Genomic DNA, 18,782 nt, shown 5'->3' with positions numbered 1-18,782 from the left:
TGGCTAGGAGCAATCCTTTAAGACCTCCCAGTAGGTGTGGCTACACTCTCAGCCAATCACAGTCATCCTACACTACCATCTCTACATATACACATTGGTGATAGAATCTGTACTATCACACAGGCACCCATTCATCTTGTAGCATTCCATTCACAATATCGAAGTCAACATGAGCAATCTCACATGATGCTTCCACAAAGATATCAAGAATAGTTATAATTGCATAATGGGAGAATAATAGATTCCAACACTGCCACAGTCAACTGCCTTTGTGGATTGCTTTGCTTATCCATGCAACCATAAAAATTGTCAAATGTATCATTGATGAAAACACTTTTAAGTGAAAGCAAAAATGTGAGAACGGACAGCACAAGAACATTGCAACATTAATCCAAATTAATAGCACTGCTGAAATGAAGGAGCTCAGTCAATTTCTTTCTGAGAAATTTGTGAGTGCTGAGCCCTGAGAAGGATGGCTCCTGACACCCAGCAGATGGTAATCATACTCCAGCAGATAACGACGAGCTTCAAACTATAATATTCCAAGTTGAAACTTTTTCTATTAAATGAGGAATCCCTTGAAGATTGTTCACTCAATATATATACTTCATTCCTCTTACATGACAGATATTCACATGGAAAATCTCAGAGCCGTTGACCTTATGAATCTCTCTTTAAGAGAAGTTTAGTACAATGCATCAGAGCTGCAAAATACAACTTGCTACCAGAGTCTTGTAACTACACTTAAAAATTCTAATATTTCAAGATTCAATTCACAGCAATAAAACAGTGTCATTACATGAAATTCCCTTTTGCCTGCTGCATGGCAGACAGATTCACCACCAGCAGGAATTGCCTCGGTGTCTCTCACATTTCTTACAGTCAGAGAAAGAGAAGCAAAAAAGAGTTCCCCATGTTATTTTACTTCTTTTCAAAAAATGAAAGAGAAATGTGAAATACTTTGAGCACTCTTTTTTCTTATTATCAAGTTAAAGCATTATTGTTAGATCATTTTGATCATTCATTGAGACTTCCTAGAAGGTCTAAATTTGAAATTTTACTTTCTGACGGTGGTAAGAAAGGATTTATATCTGATATGTATGCTTTATTGCAGAATAAAATCCCTAAACTCGATATTGATACAATTGGAGTGAAATGGGAAAAAAGATTTGGAAATATTTATTTCTCCATATGATTAGATGTCGATATTTGAGGACAGTATGACTAAAATTGTAAATGTAAGATATAGATTGATCCATCATAATTTTATTCATCAATTATATTTGACTCTGGAAAAATTGAAGAAAAATATAAATATGTTTCTTCTGATTTATGTTTTAGATGTCATAAGAAAGTGAGTACCTTTTTACATTCGATTTGGTTTTGTGAGATGGTTAAACCTTTTTGGAATAAAATTAAAGAATTTTTGGAGGTTATGTTCAAATTGAAAATTTCACTTGACCCTAAGATATTTTTATTGGATGATATTAAAACACTGATTTTAGAATTAAAATTAGATAAATTTCAAATAGCTTTTTTTAAGATTAGCTTTTGCAGTGGCTAGGAGATGTCTTGCAGTTACATGGGAAAATGAGACTAAATTGAGTATCCAACGATGGTATGTGGAGATAGATCATGTATTCCTTTGGAGAAAATAACATTTAATTTACAAAATAATTCTTCATTTTTTATTAAAACTTTGAGCCCATATATGGAGCATATGCGACTAAATTATTAATATTTTTTTTTCCCCAGACATTGGTGGTGCAGTCCCAATCCATGGCAAATGATTGAATGGAATTGTTATAGATCTCTTCCTCTTTTTCTTTTTTCTGGGGTAGTTCAGAGGGGGGATGGGGTTGGGGATTGGGGTTTTAAGGAATAAAATATTGTGTATTCAATTGTATTTTGATTGTATGATTTATTATTGTTTATCAATAAATTTTTCAAAAAAAGGAGTTCCCGTCCCACCAGAGTCACTGAGTTTCTGCAGATTCACCTCCAGTGCTTCTGGAGCCTCCGCAGCCTCGCCTCCTCGGATCCCAGTTCCAATACCTGGTACCACTCTGGCCAGTTTGAACCAGTCTCCAGGAGTCCGCAGGCCGGCGCGAGTCTCCTGACAGCAGTCTCCAGTAGCCTGCAGCTTCTGTGGGCTCCCCGCCTCGAGTTACCAGCAGCCCACCACAGAGCCCCCTCACTGGTTCACCTCCATGGTCAAAATCCTATGGATTGTCTCCTCTGCTTCTCCTTCTCAGATGGGGGAGTGATCTTCCTGTTTTCTGGTGCCCCAGTCCAGTCCTCCACTTCTCCCAGAGTCTGCAGCTCTTCGTGGCTGCTGCAGATTAATAGGTGCCAACGTCTTCGATACAGACCTCACGGTCAAGGGATCTCAAATAAAAACAACCGTCAGCTCCTGCAATGGGACATTCAAAGCCCATGCAGAGCCGACAGCAGTCGACTAGGTGGCTGGACCTCCTATTATTTCTCCTATGATTTAAGTTGAGCCCTTGATGTATTTGAGAACCACACGGAACAATTTCAGATTTTGTGGTGGTCTGCAACAAGTGTTGGTTGCTCAAGGAATTCAGGTTCAAAATGAATGACGTAATCTGAGCTTCCAACACTGCGGCACATCAGGGTGGGGGAGAGGTATCTGGACACTTTGTTTCAGGAAGTAGTAACAACAATTAGAATAGCTGCCTCAAATTCAGCCTTTGGTCAGGGAAGAGAGGGGGTGACTGCAAGTGAGGCAGGTAGTGTGATCCAAGAGATAGTGATAGAGGAGCATCAGCCCTTGATCTTGTCTCATAAGTTTGACATTGTTACTCATTGTGTAGGTCAGAGTAGGGGCTGTAGGAAGGATGAGCAATCTAACTGTGGGATCATGGTTCAGGAAGCCATTCAAGAGGGGAGAGGAGAAATATTGAGGTAATTGAGGATAGTATAGTTCAGGGAATAGACAAAGGTTTCTTTCACAGGGATAGAGCAATCTGAAAGCTGTGTTGCCTGCCTGTTGCCCAGGTTTAGGACGTCTTATCTGATCTGCAATGGAATTTGCAGTGGGAGGGAAAAGATCCAGTTGTCAGGGTCCATGTGGGTACAACTATATAGGAAGAACCAGGAAAGAGGTTCTGAGAAGGGAATTTGAGGAGCTATGGAACAAATTAAAAAGCAGAACCAAAAAGCTAGTTATCTCTAGATTACTACCTGAACCATGTGCAAATTGGCACAGGGTCCAGAAGATTAGAGATTAGGATTGGGTTCCAATTCATGGGAAATTGGCACCAGTATTGGGGAAGGAAGGAGTTATTCAAAGGACATGGGCTCCAACTGAACCATGACGGGACCTGGATCCTGGCGAATCGCGTAACTAGGACTGCGGAGAGGGCTTTAAACAAAATAGTAGGGGGTTGGGTTCAACAGATTGGAGAGGGATGGATAAAGTAAAAGAGAAAAGTGTGGATAAAGTAGAAGCAAAAGTTAAAAAAGAGGAAAGTAAAAGTAGTGCAAAAGAGAAAAAAGATTGCCAGCTTTTAAAAGCTCAATGAGTATAAAGGCACTTTTTCTGAATTCCCTTAATATTCAAAACAAGGTCAGTGAACTAGAGAACTGAATCAGGATACAGGGGTATGATTTAGTGGCCATAACAGAAACATGGTTGCAGGATGGAGAGGATTGGGAATTAAATATCCAAGGATGTCAGGTGACATGGAAGGACAGGCAGGAAGGTAAGAGAGCTGGGGTAGTGCTCTTGGTTATGTATGAGATCAAGGTAATAGTGAGATCTGATGTAAGATCTAAGGAGCAAAATGTTGAATCAATTTGTTTAGACATTAGGAATAGTAAAGGGGAAAAAGTTCACTGGTGGGAATTGTCTATAGGCCACCTAATAATGACATTGCAGTGGCATAAGCAATAAACCAAGAAATATCAGAGGCATGTTCGGATGGAACAGCAGTTACTGGGGGGTGGGGGAACTTTAACATGCACATAGATTGGGTCGATCAGGATGGTTGAGGCAACCTTGAGGAGGACATCATAGAAGGTATACGTGATAGCTTTCTTGAACAGCATATTACTGAACCGACAAGGGAACATGTCAATTTTTCTAAAATTTAGACATTCAGCACAGTAAAAGGACATTCCAGCCCTCGAGTCCATGCCAGCCAATTAGCCTACAACCATTTTGAATGGTGGGAGGAAACTGGAGACCCAGTGAAGACCCACTCAGACACAAGAAGGATGCACAAAACTCTTTACAGACAGTGCAGGATTCTAACCACCCCCCCCCCCCCCCACCCCGGTCACGATCACTGGCCTGTAAAGGTGTTGCACTAATTGCTATGCTAACTATGCCACATCTTGGATCTGGCCCTGTGCAATGAGACAGATTAAAATTTGCAATATTGTGGTTAGGGATCCTCTTGGAAAGAGTGATCATAGTATGATTGAGTTTGTGATAAAAATAGAGTGTACAATAGTTCGATCTAAAACAAGTGCATTTTGCCTAAACAAAGGAAATGACAAGGGAATGAGGGAGGAGTTGGCCAAGGTGGACTGGGAATAGTGCTACCTGGAGGGATGGTTGAGGAACAGTGGAAGACTTTCAAAGAGATTATTCATGATGCTCAACAAAAGTATATTCCAGTTAAAAGCAAGGACAGTAAGGATAGGGACAGCCAGCCTTGAATAACTATGAAAATAAAGGAAAGCATCAAACTAAAAGCTCCTGTGAACAAAGTTGCCAAGAGCAGTAGGAAACAAGATTGGCAAAACTTTACAAAGCAACAAAGTGAGAAATAAAAAGTGGAAGGGGAGACCATGAGAAAAGATTAGCACAAAATCTAAAAAAAGGTAAAAGTTTTGAAAATTATATAAAACTAAAAACGGTGGCTAAAGTGAAGGGTGGTCCCTTGAAAGATGAGAAGGGGAAAGGAGGAAATGTCTGAGGCTTTGAATGGCCACTCATTAGCCACAGAAACAAGATGGGCAGATTACAGCTTACCAAGAATTGTTTAAAAACAGCCTGCAGAATTCTGGAAAAGGGTTTTGTGGACAAATGAGATGAAGATAAACCTGTATCAGAGTGATGGCAAGAGTAAAGTGTGGAGGTGTAAAGGCACTGTCCAAGATCCAAAGCAAACCACCTTTGCCATGGTGTGCATTTTGCAGTGTAGCCACTGTATTGTTTTCATGAAGTGTTCTGCGGACAGTAGTCATTGACATATCCGCATCTGTATCCTGAAGCGTGTTTCTGATTTGTTGGACATAAATTTGGGGACTTTTCTTCATAATTATCAAAAGTGGAGGTCGTCCCTGGAATACCAGTTCCTTTCCTTCCACTGAGCTCCCCAGGACGCTATTCCTTCTTCATGATGTTTCAAACAATTGATTTTGTTAATCCAAAGGTTTGGGTAATGTCTTTTTCTGTTTTATTCTTTTTTTTCAGCCTCTTAATGGATTCTTTGAATTTAATTGCCACAACTTTTGTCCTTATGTTGGAAAGTGGTAATTATAGACTCCAAAGGTGATCAAAAACTTAGAAGCAAGCCTAGCTCTCCCATACCTGTACCAATGAAGCAATCAAACGCACCCGAGTCCTCACAAACACCTGTGAAGCCAAATGTCTCAAATATTATGGTGCTCTGAAATAAGGGGACTATGTATAAAAAGTGCTGTAATTTCAAACCAAAATGTTTACAAATAACCTTAATAAAATCTGAAATGTGCAGTTTAATTACATTTGAATTGTTCGATTAGAAATTTAAAACTGTGGAGCATCGGGGTAATTAAATGGAAAAAGTATCTTTGTCCCAAACATTATGTCTCACCAAAGATTTAAACAGCAGCAAGTGTGGTGCACTGTCGGTCAGAAACAAACACACAAAACCAAAAGACTGTCCAACAGGCTTTATTCGACATAAACTTAAACAGAGCCAGCTGTGAGGAGAGCTGCTGTAAACTCTGAGAGTGTCTTCTAAGGGTCGGCTCAGGCTTATATCCCGGAGGGTGATTGACACCTGACCGGGTGGGGCTTGGTCTATTCAGGTTGGCTGATTGACAGCCAGCCAGGTATTGTCTTGTCCCCATGCTCTTCTGCAGATACAGAGGTTTCCCCCTGCAGTCGGCCAGTGGTGTACCATCACACCAATAGTTATTCCAACTTTTATACTCAATGGCCAAAGAAAGGAAAGCAAAAGTGCCTTACTCCTCTAAACCATCTTCTCCACATGTTCCTCTTTCAGGAAATAATGGACTTGCATTCTTCGATCCCCGTGTAACAATGTTTTTTAAGAGTCCTGCCATTTACACTACACTTTCCTCTTGCATTGGACCTCCCAAAATACATAATCTCACACTTATCTTGATTGAACTCCATCTATCAATTTGCCACACAAATTTCAAAATTATCCATATCCTGTTGAAAACTTCTCTCAGCATCCCCAACTCTATGTTTTCATGTTGTTTGCAAATTTAATCATCAGTTCAACATTTCCATCCAGCTTCTTTATACATATAAGCCCCACCAGTGATTCCAACAGAATACCACTGCTCACAGATGTCCAATTAGAAACTCCCAAACTACCGCTTAAATGGCTAAGCCAATTTTATATCCAACTTATCAACTCACTGAGGATCCCAGGTGACTTATATACCAGCCAACTGAGGGGGTGGGGTGGGGGGTTGTCAAATGCTTTATTAAAGTCCATGAAGACAATATCCATTGCCCTACCCTCATCTTTGTCATTTCTTCAAAGAACTCGGCCAAATTTGTGAGACATGTCCTCCCATGCATACAATCATGATGACAACCTTTACCCAGAGACACAAGACGGGATAAGAAGTGTCCTGATGCAGGGTCTCAACCTGAAAAGTCTACAACCCCTTTTCACTGACAGAGCTCATGACCCACTGATTTCCTCCAGCAGTTGTCTTTTTATTCATCCTAAAGAAGTCTACGTATTTCCAAATGCAAGTAAATCCTGCCCCAAAGAATCTCCTCCAATAATTTCATCGACATCTGGATGATCTCTGGTGCCCTTTTTAAACCAAACAACATAATTTTCTGCTCTTCAGTCTTTTGTTCTTTGTGTGTGGCTAACAAAGATGCAAAAAAAAATGTTAAGGCCCCAGCAATCTCCTCCCTTGCCCACCTCAGTGATCTCGAATAGATTCCATCAGGTCCTGTGGATCTATTCATCTTAATGTGTTTCAGGAGACCCAACACTTCTTCCTCATTTATGTTAGTTGCCCTAGAATATTAACAAACACCTCTCTGATCTCAACATCATCCCTGTCTTTTCCTTGTTGAATACAGATGCCACATACTCAGGGAGGACCTCATTAATATCTGGCTTAATGCATACATTCACTCCAACATCCTTGAATGGACCTAACCTTTTCCAAGTGACCTTGTAACCTTCTTTATCCTATTGTCCATTTCAGCTTCCTAAAACTTACAAAGAGTTCCTTTCTTTTGCTGTCAAAAATTTCCCATACCTTGCCATCCTTGTTTTTCATCCTCACATGACTTGCTGGTCCTGAACTCCAATCAGATGATCTTTAAAAGATTCCCACACTCAACGTAGATTTATGCCTAAACAGCCACTCCCAAACTACTTTTCCCAGTTCCTAGGCCTTTTTTTTTGCAATTTAGCACTTGCACTTGAGGACTTAATCCACAATTATCTTTAAAACTTAATGAATTGTGGTCACTATTCCCATTCTGCTTCCCCACAGAAACTAGCTCATTCCCCAACAAAATGACCAGTACAGCCTTCTATCTGCCATTATACACAATCTACTGAAGGAACACAGCAAAGCAAGCAGTGCCAGATGGAGGAAAAGAATAGCTGGCTTTTCAAGGCAAATCCTATTAATGTGACAACACTATCTAAATATTGTTTTGAGAAACCGTCCTAGATGCATCTAATAAAATCTGCCCCTTCTATGTCCCTGACATGAAGGGAGTCCAGTCAATATTTAGAAAATTAATATCACTCACCACAATAACCCTGTTGTTCTTATTATTTTTTTCCATTATCTTCTTTCATCACTATTCCTCTCTCTCTCCCACTGGCTGCTGGCAGTCTGAAAATAAAACCCAAAGTGATTGCATCATTCTTATTCATGAGCTTTACCTTGAGTGATGAGCTCTACAATTTACCATCTCTAAGTACAGCAGTGATGTTCTCCCTAATCATTAATGCTATTTCCACATCTCTTTTACATCCCTCTTTGTCACATCTGAAGCATCTAAACTTTGGAATTTTGAATTGACAGCTCTGTCTCTCACCAAAATTTGTGGACATTAGCCTAGACTCAACAATCATCTGCCTTGCCAGTTTTAAACTTTGCATTAAAATATTCTTCATACCATCAGTTCTGCTGTGTTCATTGACTCAGCTCTGCATGTTCACAATCTCAGATATACCTCACAATCTCTCCCCTCTCCTCAATCTTTCCACCAGCTGACCCATTGCTCTGGTTCATTGGCTTCAACTCTTCTGAGCAGCACAAGAAAACCTTCCTGCAAGGTTATAGTGAGAAAATTTAGCTATCTGGAGCAATCTTAAATATCATGAAATTCTACAATTATATTTCAAGGAAGTTTGTGATCCCAAATACGTTTTATTTTTTGAGCCATAGAATTTTCTTTTGCTTGAATTTTCTTCTTTAGTTTTCAATGTGACATATTTGGGAAGATCATAGTGGATTTACTAGAGAACTTCAGTAGAAGAAACAATATTAAATTTGTTGGTCTTAAAGAAAGTGATGAAGGGGAGAATATAATAACCTTCTTTCATCGTTGGATTCCTGAATCTTTTGGACAGGATGGGTTTCAAGGAGATATTGAAACTGAAAGGTCACACAGGGCTTTAAGTTCACGGCCATTACCAGATCAAAAACCGCAACCTGATTAAGTTTCTTCATTATCAGTTTGGAGAAAAAGCATTAGAATTTGCTGCAAAACAAGCCAAGGAAAGAAAGAGTCCATTGGAATATAATGGAAGTAATATTTTCTTTCATCCTGATGTTAGTTTTGATCTGTTGAAGAAAAGGAAAGAATTTAATTTGGTAAAGAATACTTTGTGGAAGAAAGGCTACAGTTTTATTCTACGCTATCCTACGACTTTTGAGGCATTTGTCCATGGAGGTCCAAACAAGTTTTATTTACAGATCCTGGATGTGTGCAAGTGTATGCAGATGTTTTACCAAATATTTGTCAAGAAGATAACCAGGGAGCAGCACAGCAAGCACAAGTCTGAAATTCTTCTTGAAATATAAAAAAATGATTGTCATGATTTAAATCTGTCTAAAGGACACGAATTGAAGTAATAATGAAGATTCAGGGAAGTTGGAGAAAAATGGACTGCCATCTACTGAGTTATGTGTGAGTTTGTGGCGTCAGCCACTACCCATAAAGTAGAGGAGGTAATGTTGTTGTGTATTATTGGGTTTTTTTTCTGTTGTCCTTTAATTGTATTTTGCACTTCATATCTGGATTGGTTAGAGATAAATGCCTTGATACAGGACATTTAAAAAAATTGAAACCCCAAAGAGTTGAGAGAAGAGAGGTGAATGGGAGATGCCATCTGTGGATGATTAAAAAATATACCAATGAGTAAAGCACTGAATATTTTAAGTTTTAATATTAATTGACTTAATAGCATGGTGAAGAGGAAAAATATATTAACACATGTTTGGGAAGATAATTTCATGACGGATAACAATTTGGCCCTGGACTAAAGCAACAGAAGGACATGCCTGTTTCCTTTTATTGGAAGATGAGGTGATATTGGAACATCAGTCAATTTTACACCGAACTAGAATCTTCTCCATTCATAGATGGGAAAGATCTAACTCTATTATGCATCCATGTCTGTTCAAATAGTCTCCCATACATAGCACATAGTGTATTTGAAGAAAATTCTGATGAAACACTAACAACCAAACCAAAATTAATCATGTCCCTAAAAAAGACGAAAGGGAGTGATTAGACAGAAGAGAAACAGATTTATCAAAGATAGTTCTGAAATTAAATTTGATTCAGTGTAAATATACAGTATATATTTTGGCCTGATGGTATGCAAGATAGTTTTAATATAAAAATCCTTTTATTTTGAACATCTACCAAAAATCTTGGATCCATCAAGTCCAAGTACAAACAGTGAACAGTTAAAAATAAGTAAAAGGAAATCAAAACTGACACAGTGAGACTGATCTACCTCCATAGTATCTACCTATTGTTAGAATTAAAAATTGACTGTGACATTGCTCAGTTTGTTTACCACGGTAATTGGTCCAAATCCAATGTGTCTGCCTTTGAATCACATGGAAACCAATTGACAAATTAACCTCTGCTACTCTGCAACAGCTTGGGTTCATGCATCAAAGAAACTTTGTTCAAACAATTACTCCCTAATGGCCTCAATATCAATCACATCAATTTGCTTTTTCCACTTTTGCAAGGATTTTATGAAACACAGAGCAAAATAAGTCATGGTGCAGATTCTAGTGGATTAAAAAAATAAGAACATTGAAGGAGAAACGGAAATTGACTTCTCACCAGCAAGTGACCTGGGAATCCTGATTATCAGAGCAATGAGTCTTTCACAACACACTCCTGTTGAAGCTGGGTTCAGTGTTCTAAAAGGTATGCATTCACTTAATATAATGGTGTGAATAACTGATACCCACTGAGCAAACGAAATTGAACTGAAGGAACTCAACAGGTCAGGCAGCATCCATGGAGAAAAATTAACAAATGGACTCATTGGAAAAGGATTCTAACCCCAATGTTTGCCTATTTTTCCCCATGACCCGCTGAGTCCATCCAGCATGAAACAAATGCAAAACCTCCATCGTCTTTTCCATTTAGATGATCCAAAAAGCCATGAAGTACCTTTTACTTTTAATTCTCATGATTCTTTGCAATCACCCACCCACAACAATCTTTATTCCCTTTTTTTTTCCAAGCATGAGCTCTTCTCAAATGTAAAAAGGGCTCTGGCCCAAAATATAGGTCATATATCTTCACCTCCAGTTTATGATGCAAGACCTGCCAAGTTCCTCCAGCATTTCTACTGCAATCAGATCATCTGCACACTTGCGTGTTTCATCCCATGTTCTATGTTCTATCTGGCTTGTCCCCATTAGCTATCAGTTTCTGAAGCCACTCATGAATTAACCAACATTCTGGATATCAAGATTACCCAAGATATTTCTTTCAACATCAAATTTCCTTTTAAAATATTCTCCATTATCTCCTCATCCTCAATTCCAACAATAAATTAACTATTGTCTGTGTTGCTCATAATGGCACCAGTCAACATGCTTTTCTTCATCCCAAAGTTTTTTTCCTTGTCACATTGGCCCTTTAAGGTTTCCCACTCCCTTAATCCTGAGCTGTTTTTCTTGATTCTTTCTTTTACTCCATCATTGCCAATACCTTGACTCTGAGATTCACTTCTTCCACCTTTGACTTCAATTTTGGTGTCGGAAAGAGCAGTGCAGTGGTTAGTAATTCACAATCATAAGCTGGATAATGTCAACACCAGTCTGATTACTCTTCCATTTGTTGCATTTTTCACTGAAATCCACCTGGTTCATTGAGGTTGAGGGAAGGAAATCTGCCATTACCATTTGCTTGCCAGGTACAAGATTAGATGTATACTGCAAACCTCTGAGAGGGTTGAGCAAGACAATCCGTGGTACCAGACCACATAACAAAGCCTATCAGAAAAAAATCGAAAGAGACCAGGCACCAGATTCATTCATGACAAATTGAAACTCACTAATATTTGGGAGAGTGTCCGAGAATACCAGTAACAGTCAGAAGTATAGTCATTGACTCTGAAGTCATACAACAGCAAGTCAAAGCTTGGCAAGAAGGCTTGCTGGTTATCGACAATTGGTGCAAGTGAGGGTTGAATCTTCAATCTTCACCAATAATGGCTTGAAAAACATCTCTGCTGACCAAGTGCTGCTGAACTGAATTGCCTATGGCAATAGTGAGAGAATGAACCCATGGACAAGAATTTACTTGACCTCACTAATCCATAGGTTGCAAATGGATTTTTTCAGAATGACAACTGAACCGTCCTTGATGTCATTTTCCCATCACCTGGAGGCTACTACTGTTATAATAAGAAGACTGAGTTACCATGAGTGAGCTCCTGTGAAGCATACCATTGGCAGCAGCAGAACTGTATCTATTTTAATCGACAACATTTTGGTCTGCTGCACCCCAACACCACCATCACAATCATACCAAGTCCCAATGCTTTTGCGTCATCAGGCTCAGAACCATGTGATCCAACATCTTGGGCCTCAATATGCAAGAGAGAATAATCCCAGACCAAATGAACATCCATCGTTGAAAAACATTTAAATGAAGTGAATAAAATAATCAAAGGTCATAGCACTGGGACCATCCCAAACTGTAAAAAATGAGGTAGTATTGCACCTTTGTGCAAAAGACAAAACTGAATAATTTGCAGTAATCTTCGGTATGCATTGCCAAGAGAATAATCTGCTGACCCCGACCTGACCCTGATCTGACCTGATGTGCACCCTTCCTTGAAGCTCACATTATCTTTCAAGTATTCAATTCTATTCACAACTTCTCAGAAAGAAGCAGCCCATGCGTAAAAAATCCACTTTCTGAACAAGAATCAGACAAGAAATATTTACCAACTCAGGAGCCAAACCATGACCATATCTAACAAGTAAAAATCTAATCAATTATCCTTTAAATCCAGCTCATTAATGTACTGAATACTTTGTTAATCAACGTTATTTATTTACAATTTAAAATTTAGTCATTCAGCACAGTAACAGGCCATTTCAGCTCATGAACCTGTGTCGCCCAGTTACACCAATTGTCCAACAATCCCCAGTATGTTTTGAATGGTGGGAGGAAACAAGAGCACCCAGAGGAAACCCATGCAGAGACAGGCAGGGAGAACAAACAAACTCCTTACAGACAGTGCGGGATTCAAACCCCGGTCCTGATTGCTGGCACTGTAACAGCTTTGCATTAACTGCTACTCTAACTGTGCCACCCTATTAACAACCATCCAGGATGCAAAGATTACCATAGATACTTCTTTCAACTATAAATGACCTCTTAAAATATTCTTCGTTATCTCATTTTTGTGTTAACATTTCCCAAAAATTTAACTGAAAGAGCCGCATCAAATTGGTCCTGTGATCTTGTATAAAATACTGGATATTCCCATGGTTTGAACTGCACAAAAGCATGTTAAAGCTCTGGTTAAATGTCATGTAGAAAATCAATTCCAATTCCATTCATTGTCTCTAAAGGACTATATTGGCCTTGGGCTGTGCAAATTTATGGAGTGTACAGTTACATAAAGGTTATCTGGATGGACGAAAGTATTGAAATCACAAGTTCAAATACCACCAAAGGAACTGAGGAATTAAGTTCAATTAATTAAATCAGGAATAAAATGCTTGTGTCACGAGTTGTAATTATGAAATCCATCTGGTTCACTGACTTTTTGGTCCTTGCCTGGTCTTGCCTCAAAGCAACTCTAGACCTAAGCAACTGATGCTTAATTACCCTCTCTTACATGGAAAATTAAGGATGGACCAATAATTCATCATCAATGATGTGCACATTTACAGATGAATAATTAAAGTGCAAATTTACATAAATGATACCCAAGGGAGAATAAATTACAGTTTAGAAAATTGAGATGTTTGAAAACATGATGGATGTAAAAGCAATTTATAGGCTGACAATATTGAATATGGGAAATTGTCAGAATTTGTCTGTAGGTTGGTCCAGAGATAAAGGAAGAACAGTGAATCTGCACCACCAAATACAAACTCAGGGGACATTAAATCACCCATCATTCAAAGAGCTAGCAGGACACAATGGTCAAAGTTGACAGGAAACACACTGGATTGAATATATTTATCAGCTTGATAGATGTATCAGCAGAAGATTGGATAAATGAGATCAATGCACAGAATCACATCATCTGATGCCCATATTATCCAGCTGCAAATTAAAGCATCATTTTGACAATTTAAGAAGATGGCAAATCCATAACTTGCCATTTTTTAAAAGAAATGTGACATGGTAAAAAGAATCACAATCAGAATTAAGATCATGAACATGTCATGAAAATCATACCAGCTCAACTTAAAAAAAACAGTACAATGAGTGACTTTTTTTAAAAAAAAGAAAAGAAATTGAAGATACAGACTTTTCAGAGATTTAAAAAATAATTAGCTGTGCATCTTTAGATAATTTATGATGACTCCATCTTATTTTCAACTGCAATGGATCAAACAACATTTTAAAATGAGACACTGAACAAAGCTTCCAAGGACTTCCAAGCTGTGTTTCAGGAACACCACTTGTCAAGTCTTGAAAATAACTGCAGGCAACAAAGAAATTTAATTTGCAAAAATACATTTTCTGTATGAAATGTAATATTATTTGTGTTTTAATTTCTGTAAGTTGGATAATAAAAGTTCCATGAGTATGCATGACATGGTCATTAAATCCACAAATTTAAAATAGGTATCTGAAATACAGTTCAAAATTAGGGAATATTTCATGAGTGACCAGCACTATTTTAAGAAAAAAAAATCAAATAATAGCTAATGTTTTTGACAATTTCAAAGGTTCCTCAAAACAGTTATTCAAAAAACACTGGACAACAAAGATTTTGCTTCGTGAACACTTTTGGGTGTATTTTATGGATTTTGGGCTCCTGATAGCGAAAATCATTTTAAATTTTTCCTATCACGTACTGTTTTTATAGATATAACCTATTTTTGTGATTTCTTGTCATATTTTAAGTCTACTTCAAGCATTACAAAAAAACATTAAGTGCAAAACACGATTGAAAATGTATTTCGTGGCAAACATGATGAAAGGTTTCACCAGGACATTGTGACCATGGAAAAGCGAAATCAGGGCAATTGGAATCCATCAACACTTGCCGACTATTGTTGGACATTGACACAAGAGGAATCAGATACAGAGTACAAACGAAAATTTGCAGCAAAACATTTTTAAGTCAGCAGAATTAACGCAAAGGGTCAGCATCACTGTGTGAATAAACATGCTAAATTCAATAAAAGGTCATTTCCAATATGATAGAGAAAATCTGTTCAGCTTGAAGTTGTCAATCATAATCCCCAATTTTTCTTCAGGAATCAAACCTTTTGAAATAAATTGTTGTCCAGTGAAATTAAATTATACTCGTAGTGATCAACTGTTTCAATTTCTGCAAATTAGTTCTGGGCAAATAATCAATTGTGCAAGTGACCACCAAAACTAAAATGGTTACAAGGGCACAGTGCTCAAAACAAAAATAGGATGTGGGGTGATGTTAAATGTATTCAGGTGTCAGTTACTTCATCAACGTGTCTATCCGAATGAATAAACACTTCTTGGTCATGCAATCATGACAGATTTTAATTATTAGAAAAGGAGATTTCCATTCCACAAAAAATAAAATAAAAATATATATTTTTTTCTGCGAGAAAGAATTGGTCGTGCCTGTTTTACAAATGATGCATTTTATTTGAACAACACAAATTCCATTGACAAACTCATCCCAATGTAACTGATACGTAAATTGGCACCATTATGTTATATGTCATTTTGCATTAAAGTCAGAAATTTGCTCAGTGATAATTTAGGAATTTGACTTGGAAACCAAAGCACAGATGAAAGAAGAATAACGAAAGAAACAGCAAACCTGAAATTGAGTTCAAAGCAGGGAACCAAGCGGATTCATGCAGATGTGAGCATTTGTGGACCAAATGCAGTGTTTTAGTATTTTCCACCAAGGAACCTTTTACATTTATTTGAGAACTTTGTAGCAGCCAGCTAACTGGGATGCGACCTGGTACACAAAACACCTAACGGACGCAGCAACTGTAAAGACCTCACAGGAGCCAATGACCTTCTTCCCAGGTGATCATCTGCATGGTGAGAAACAATGACCAACGGAGGGAACAACGCCAAATCAGAGATCGGCACTGCTATGATGTCACTCCTGTCATCAGCAGTGGGGAGAGAATATAAGCAGAGCTGCCAGGAGACTTTGACTCCTGGTGTGTACAACTTCTTTCCCGACTTTGCGCACGCTACATTGGTGACCCTGGCAGGTCCGATCAGCAATTGGACCAAAAGATGATGGATCAAGAGGCTCTTCACATAGTTTTGTTGAAGCTGCCAACGTTCTGGGTGTCGCAGCCACACGTGGTTTGAACAAGTCGAGGTCCAATTCCACCTTCGACCTTCGACAGATCAATACCAACGACACACGTAACTACTACATGGTGAGCTTGCTTGAACAACACCAAGGGTTGTCGGCTTCCTGCAGCAGCCTCAGGAGCAAGGCTATTAACCTGCACTTTTTGGCTCTCACAGCATGAGCACACTGCCCAATTGTTGCATGTGGACGGTTTGGGGACAGGGTCACATCCACCTTAATGAGTGAGATACTTGGCCTTGCTGAGGGACATAGGCTTTGCCTGCTCTTTGAGCAGATTTTCCTGGACCAGCTACCCAAGGATATCCAACTCTTGTTCAAAAATGAGGACTTCAGCAACCCCAGGAAAGTAGCAGCCCGGGTGGGCATGCTTTGGAGAGCAAAGAAGGAAAACAATGCCTTGGTGGAGCAACTGGCAACAAAGCCACAGCAGACAAAGAGGCAAGTGGACCCCCCGACCAAATAGTATTGCTACTATCATCAACGATGAGGTGCAGGGCCCATCAATGCCGCCCACCCTGCAAGTTTCAGGGAAACACCATGACCAACCATCTTTATTGGCTACGGAATTGACCAACACAACAGCCTCCTCCACATGTGCGACTCTCTATCAGGAAGGCACTTCCTCAATGACACTGGTACTAAAATAAGTGTCCTCCCCCCTCGGCCTACGAAACCCGGAATGACAAACCAGGCCAGGCAATGATGGCAGTGAACAGCCCCAACATATGAATGTTCAGCACCCTCACCGTCCCCCTCTGCTTCACCAGCAATCGGTTCACGTGGACATTCACGATTGCGGCTGTGGCACAACCGGTCCTGGGAGCAGATTACCTGTGAGCCCACTAGGTGCTGGTGGACTTTAAAGGGCAGTGATTGGTACATGCCAGGACTTTTCAAACAATACCCCTGGGCAAAACTGTTACCTGCCCCCTCCCACCCTGACTCCATTACTCTATCCGACAATGCATTTACGCTGATCCTAGTGGAGTTCCCTTTGATCATGGTGTCACAATTTTCCATCATTGAGCCGAAGCACTGGGTAAGACACCACATCTTCACCAAAGGCCCTCCGCTCCACACCAGGGCATACCGCCTCCCTCCCCCACAAAAAGCTCACACCCACTAAGGGAGAGTTTAAATAATAAAAGAGCTGGGGATAGTGAGGCATTCTGACAGCCCCTGGGCCTCCCCAATGCACATGGTAGCAAAGATAGCAGGGGGATGGATGCCATGTGGTGACTATTGCTGCTTTAATGAGGCCACCACACCGGACAGTTCCCCTCATCAAAGACTTTACCGCTAACGCACAAGGTGTATGGATGTTTTCAAATGTTGACCTCATCAGAGGCTATCACCAGATCCTGGATCATCATGTTGGCATTGCCATCATTACCCCTTTTGGACTCAAGGACCCAGCCAGACTTTCCAGAGGCTGATGGATGCGGTGGACCAGTAAATCCAATTCGCATTCCATCTATTTGGACCATATTATCATCGCCAGCTGCAATCATACAGAGCACACTGCTCATCTCAGGCAACTGTGCACCCGACTGCAGGAATTTGGACTAGTTATAAACCCCGCTAAGTGCCAGTTCGGGTTATAAACATTTGACTTCATGTGGCATCGAATCAACAGTATTATGTTTCTGTGTTACTTGGGAGGCTTCTTAAACAACTTAGAGATGCAAGATTCAAATAACAGCAGAGATTTTACTTACTGATCATCCCACCATCTCAGGAAACTGCTGACACACACACAGAATCATATATATATGCCCCACAGTGGTACACTACAATTATTACAGTGAGAAGGGTAACTATGTATGTTTCTTACATAGTTACAAAATATCCACTGGCCACCGTGACAGAGGTGCACCAAAGAAAAGGTACAAGGACTGCCTAAAGAAATCTCTTGGTGCCTGCCACATTGACCACCGCCAGTGGGCTGATAACGCCTCAAACCGTGCATCTTGGCGCCTCACAGTTTGGCGGGCAGCAATCTCCTTTGAAGAAGACCGCAGAGCCCACCTCACTGACAAAAGGCAAAGGAGGAAAAACCCAACACCCAACCCCAACCAACCAATTTTCCCCTGCAACCGCTGCAACCGTGTCTGCCTGTCCCGCATCGGACTTGTCAGCCACAAACGAGCCTGTAGCTGACGTGAACTTTTTACCCCCTCCATAAATCTTCGTCCGCGAAGCCAAGCCAAAGAAGTTCACATTATCCTGTTTATATAAAATCCCTCATTCTCACGATAAAGAAAAAAAATAGTGTTATCACTTTCTTTCCAGTGCAACTTAAGTAACTGAACTTGTACACTAGTTTATTTACACAACTATTTTTAAATAGTTCTTATTGATATCGCACTGGAGTCAGTATGTTCCTTCACCATTTTGTGGATTTGGCTGCGTCTGTTGGGCTCTGTGTTGCTGGTACACGTGTAGGTAATGTAGCTTGTTGTGCTTTACCTGACAACTGCTGTGTTGATGTTTCGGTATTAGTGGTTGTGG

At 39.7% G+C, this 18,782-nt stretch overlaps 1 protein-coding gene across 28 annotated transcripts in view; it reads right to left on the bottom strand.

The window, feature by feature from the left end:
• LOC138763207 (contactin-4-like) overlaps window positions 1–18,782 on the bottom strand; it is a 2,221,540-nt gene that overhangs the window by 1,731,943 nt on the left and 470,815 nt on the right. For 23 of the 28 annotated variants that reach the window (XR_011357395.1, XR_011357394.1, XR_011357396.1 and 20 more), the window contains one exon: window positions 8,006–8,091. The exons of the other annotated variants lie outside the window; for them this stretch is intronic. The gene's annotated coding sequence lies outside the window, so the exon portion shown is untranslated. The remainder of the gene's footprint in view (window positions 1–8,005; window positions 8,092–18,782) is intronic. 28 annotated transcript variants of the gene reach the window in all.

Source organism: Narcine bancroftii, chromosome 5, assembly GCF_036971445.1.
Source record: "Narcine bancroftii isolate sNarBan1 chromosome 5, sNarBan1.hap1, whole genome shotgun sequence".
NCBI lineage: Eukaryota > Metazoa > Chordata > Chondrichthyes > Torpediniformes > Narcinidae > Narcine > Narcine bancroftii.
Note: the sequence above shows the minus strand (reverse complement) of the source record. Positions and strands in the feature narration are given on the sequence as shown.